We start from the raw sequence: 6,000 nt of genomic DNA on the forward strand, positions 1-6,000 counted from the left end.
ATATTCTAATTAAAATACTTAAAACATCGGTTAATTAGTGATTGTGCATTGTGAAGACGTTCCATAGCAACCACCTGGATTACCACAGCAACCACCTAGCAACACCCTAGCAACGACCTTGGGTACCATAGCGACCACCTAGCAACATCTTAGCAACCACTTGGAATACGACAGCAAACACTTAGCAACACCCTAGCAACCACCATGGTTACCATAGCAACCACCTGAAACCACCTAAAATAGCAGGGCAACACCCTAATAAGTACTTGGGAACTGCTTAAGCTTCACTATCACTGTATTTTCTTCAGAAAATGCATTTTTCTAGTCATGTAATATAAATATTGTGTGGTATTGAGAATGAATATTTAAGTACCCGGAAACGCCAACGGGTATCCGGAACCTGTAAAATGCTTTTGAGGCCAGGACAGCACCGTATGTCAAGTTTCCATCAGTACATTCCTGATTATTCCTCATTTTTTCATCCTGGTCCAAAAGCTACAGCATACAGAGCCTAAATGTGATGAATCATAGTGAAATTAAGGGGGAAAAAGGTTGTCCAATTTTAGAATACACTTCGGTCTCATCTGATTTATGATCATCTGATGTGTCATAACACAAACACAGAGAGAAACTCTAGCACGGAGCAGTTTCAGAAGGGATGACATAAAGGAAACTGTCAGAGGAGCCTCACAGCCTGAGAGACGGGGAGAAATAAAAACCAACCCAAAGGAGCTTCACAGCTTCATCATCGGCAACCAGAGACATTTCAGAAACAAGAGCGTTTCATAATCACATTACAGGAGCTCCACTAAAACCAGGCCATCGCTTAAAGAGACAGTTCAGCCAAAAACTAAATTCAATCTAAACTAAACCGTTAAAGCTCAAACAAAACATACTCCACGCTGGTGAACCAGTTAAGCTCATCTACCAGCTTAGCCAGTTTGAAGCTGTTCTTTTCAGCAGGAGCCGTTATTCAAATACTGTGATGTGTAAAATGAACGTCTTGTAAAATATCGCATAAAGCAGAATCACCAGTCTAATCACGCTATGTTACATATATTAGTCGTGTTATATATAGAGTTCACTATTTCAGTTAGCAGAGTCAGCTAGCATTAGTTATTTACAACTAGCAGAGTTAGCTACCCTGATGGGGTGTTGACCTTATCGAGCCAGCGGACCGATATATGCTGCTATCTGGGATGTTATATATAGAGTTCACTATAGATATCTATTTTCAGTTAGCAGAGGTATTGGTATTAGCTCTTTTCAGCTAGCAAAAGCAGCTAGCCTTAGCTATTTTTAGCTAGCAGACTTAGCTAATCTTAGAGATTTTCAGCCAGCAAAGTTAGCGGGTATGATCTATTTTCAGTTAGCAGAGTTAGTGCTAGCTTAGCAGAATCAGCTAGCGTTATCTTTTTTTTAATAACTAAATCAGCTCATTAACTTTTCAGTTAACAGAGTCAGCTAGCATTACAGCTAGCAGGGTTAGCTAGCGTCGCTATTATCAGTTTACAGAGTCAGCCAGCTTTAGCTATGTTCAGTGTTGAAAATCTGTAGAGTAAAAAAGGCAGTGAGTTTGAGGCAAAAGAGGAGACAGTGGAGAAAAGCAGAGAATAATTTTGTATTTTACATCAGAATATTTCAGAATCTTGTGTTTTCTTCTGGGCTTAAAACACTATTCAGACTTAAGTTAGGCCCTATTTCTTTATAGCCAACACAGATTGGCCAAAATCAAAACAATAAACCAGCTCATAGCATTCAGCATAAATCCTCCGATACTGATCTTAGCTGATATGGCTCCTGCATCTTTTTTGGGAAAATTTATATAATAACTACACACAAATACTGATATCAAATGATATACTAAATTTATTGTTTGCTAAATTTTTGGACATATCGCCCAGTAGGGCCATCAGCTGGGCTCAGAAATTAAATTAGAAATTTGACTTTATTTTTTAAATATGCAGCTTGTCAGTATTTGGAGCGTATGTCAGAAAACATGTGGCACCTGAAGCAGCGCAGTCGGTGCTTATCAGTGTTATTTAGCTCATACAATGGTACGTTCAGGAGTAGCTGAGTTGTGAAAAAGCTCTCAGATGTTCAAATACACTAAAACTCTCTAATTACAACCAAAACAGATCACTGTTATTTAATTATGCTCAGCAGTGGCATCATCTTCTTTCGGTTGCCGATATATCACAGTTGTTGGAACAAAACCTTGTATCTCCATTTTTGTCGTTTTTTAGTTTTTGTCATTATTTGAAAATGCCTGTTGCTCTTTACATTGTGTGTAAATTTCATGATGAATGGATCAAAAGAAACGGCCCAAAATGACTTGGAAAGATGTCTGGTTCCATTGACTTACATTAAAAGTACAGTAGGTTTTTTCCTTCTCCTGTAAAGTTACCATTTTGGAGATATGAGGTTTTGCTCCGACAGCAGCGATATGTTCTCCTGGCCTGGAACATGCTATACACTCTTAAAAAGTAAGGTTCTTTAAAGGGGTTCCTTAGTAAAAGGAATGGTTCCAAAAAGGGTTCTTCTATTGTGACAGTGGCTGTGTTTACATGCAACGATTTTTGCCAATCCGATTGAATACAATCCGATTACAGATTTAGACCGAGGTGTTTACATGCACTCTATTCAACAATCTGATGGAAAATCTTCGTTTACATGCTCACTACAAGTAATCCGATGCAAAATGACGCGCATGCGTGGAGTAGCGCTTAGAGTAAACGTTACCATGACAGCGAACATCACGTGAGGTCCAGACCAGTTTCTGCTCCGCCATGTTGAGCGGTGTAAACTTTCGCCGTGACGCGACGCACATGCGCAGAACATACTTACACGTTCCGATTGGAATGTAATCGGATTCAGACGTTTACATGGCTATTATTCTTCTATTTAACGGATTATTTAGAAGTTTACCCACCTTGTTTAATCGGATAGAAATTGTATTCCGAATGGCCTCAATCGGATTAGACTATTCCGACTGAGGTGTTTACATGGACGTATTCTATTCCGATTGAGCTATTAGTCGGATTATTAACGGATTATCAGGCTGCATGTAAACGTGGCTAATGTTGAGCCTGTGACAATAGAAGTGTGATGGAAAAATGCAACCACTTTCAAAAAGGTTCTACACAGCAACATATGCAACACATTCTCCATCAATCTAAGGAGCCATTTCACCATGCAAAGAACCATTCAAGCATAAAATGTTTGTACATGTAACTCATGGTTCTAAACAGAACCACTCCCTTTACAAAAGAAGAGTGTAGACATTTTCTACACTAACAGTGATGCCACCGTTATCGTGATGGTGTCGCTCCTCTGTGATTAACACCTTTATCTCCATTTATCTTCCTCCGAGCTGCCCTGTGGTTGTACAGTGATGTGTACGGTGGATGAACGTAGCCAAGCATGAGGCTCATGTTTTACAGCTCAGCACATTCCAGCGCGTTCCAGTTCCTTCCACACCAGAGAAAAGCCTCAGGCTTCACAGCCAAGTCTCAGCATCATCATCCTCATCATCATCACGCTGTCTGTCCTGGAGAGCAGGAGGCTAGAACGCTTCACACCCACAGCACAGCACTCTCCACTCCACAAAGCCTCCAAATTTACTGCCCACTGCACTGCGGGGTCATTTAAAGCGATAGTTTGGACAAAATAAATCACATTTACAAAAACAATCAAATCAGCCAAGACATGTTTGGTGCTTCTTTAGTTTTAGCACTGGAGCTACGACGCTAATGTAGCTACCCTGACAGCAAGAGGATAGTGAACCACTGTTGGCCCGCTGATGGCAGAGCTGGTGGTCCACTGTCGTTTTGCTCAGCGTTTTCTGGGCGGCCCACCGGTGTTTAAGCAGAGTAATAGACAAAATTCCACTGACTGTCGCTCATTTTCCACTCACAGTCCAAATGACTGATTTAATGATCAATTATTCAAATGAATTCTTATATTTAATATATTTATATTTAATTACTGATTTAATTATTCATTATTTTTAAATCAAATTAATTATTCTTTAGTTATACTATGTAAATTAGTTTAGTAAATGATTTTAATCCAGCACAGAGTCAGCAACAACATTTTCTATAAAATCATTTTGTTTTAGGCCAAAAGGTTGTTTTTTTTCTCGCAGTTGTTTGTAATATTTATCTTAGTTTACTTTCTAAAATAAAAGTCTGTGTGCATTTAAAACCTGTTTGGGGAGATAAAAAACAAGCTTGTCTGCAGGACAGTGATCTGGGTGGTCCAATACTGGACCAGCAGTGACAAACAGTCAGCGGGGTGCCGACTTTTATCAAGCCAGCGGACCGATATATACTTGCTATCTGGGTAATGGAACATTATACCCCACCAATTAGCACGGTGCTAACTGCATGCCTAAATCTTCAAACCGTGTGGTTTACAGACTTGATTACATGGTTTCTGACACTGAATGACACACCGTTATCCACAAACACGGACTAAAGTGCATTAGCACAGCTAAACACAGTAGCAGCAGCGTCTGAATTAGTCTGTACTTTAGTCCATGTTTATAGATAACAGTGAGCCTGAAACCACATAATCAAGTCTTTTACAGATACCAAACACCTCCAAATGGTTTCAGATGACGATTTAAGCGCAGTTAGCACAATGCTAATTAGCCTTGTAGCTCCAGTGCTAAAACTAAAGAAACACCAACATGTCTTGGCTGCTGGACTACATCTGTAGAACAGAGGTAAACTGGGAGAATCGGATGTTGAACTATCTCAGTGTATTTTATTACACAGAGAAATATCATCCGCATATTTGATTTCAATCTGCAAATGTTTAGCATATGGATGGTTCACTCCATCATCATGGGTTGGACAGCAGATCTAGTGCGTAGAACCCTGTCCTTTCCTGAACCTTCCATCAGCACCTGCTGTCTGTGGATATGACAGAGAGTCTGACCGCAGGAACTACCCGAATTTCTTCCTGATAAACAAACACAGCTGTGAGAGCGACTCTGAGCTCCAGGCGTTCACACTTACAGAATTAACTGACTCTTCCTCCAGCGGTCTGGAGGAAAGAGGAAACACAAACACAGTCACCGAGAGGGGTCACAACAAACAAAGCCAAACAAAACAAAACTAAACTAAACTAACCAACCAAACAAAACCAAACACAAAAATGCAAAACCAAACAAAACTCAACAAAACTAACTAAACTACACCACCTAAACAAACAAAACCAAAAACACAAGAAAATAAAACAAAACTAATAAAACCAAACTAACCAAACAAAAACAAAAACAAAAATGCAAAGCCAAACAAAACAGAACAAGAAAATTAAACAAAACTAACTAAACAAACTAAACCAAAATACAAAAATACAAAGCCAAACAAAACAAAACAAAAAACAAAACACGACAGAACACATGAACACAAAGCCAAACAAAAAAAACAAACAAACAAAAGAAAATGTAATCAAAACAAAAAACAAAACAAGCAAAACCAGACAAAACATACAAAATCAAACCAAGCCAAACAAAACCAAACAAAACAGAAACAAATCAAACAAACCAAAACAAGCACAACCAAAGAAAACAAAACCAAAACAAACTAGACAAAAGAAAACAAACACAACAAACCCAAAAAACCAAACCAGCATAAAATGATAAAAGGCCAGAATTACATTAAGAGGACATATAACATTATTATTTCATCTCTCAGCTATACTGCAACTGCTTCACACGATAAAAATGTCCAAACTAATTTAACACCTCAAACTGACTACATGACTACAACACAAATACAGACATTTTATTTACTATCCAGAACCACCAGTGAACCTACACGAGTCTTCTGAGTTTATATGGAATGTTGATGATGGAAAATAGTGAAAAATCTGAAATTATAAGTTTTCTGCCTCACAACACCATGCATTTTATGTATCCCTCCACCATAAATAGAGTTTAAGGCCAAAACTATCATAAAACAGTGTCTCAGTCATCAGGCAGTGAATTCA

Source organism: Colossoma macropomum, unplaced genomic scaffold, assembly GCF_904425465.1.
Source record: "Colossoma macropomum unplaced genomic scaffold, Colossoma_macropomum, whole genome shotgun sequence".
In the NCBI taxonomy this organism is placed as follows: Eukaryota; Metazoa; Chordata; class Actinopteri; order Characiformes; family Serrasalmidae; genus Colossoma; species Colossoma macropomum.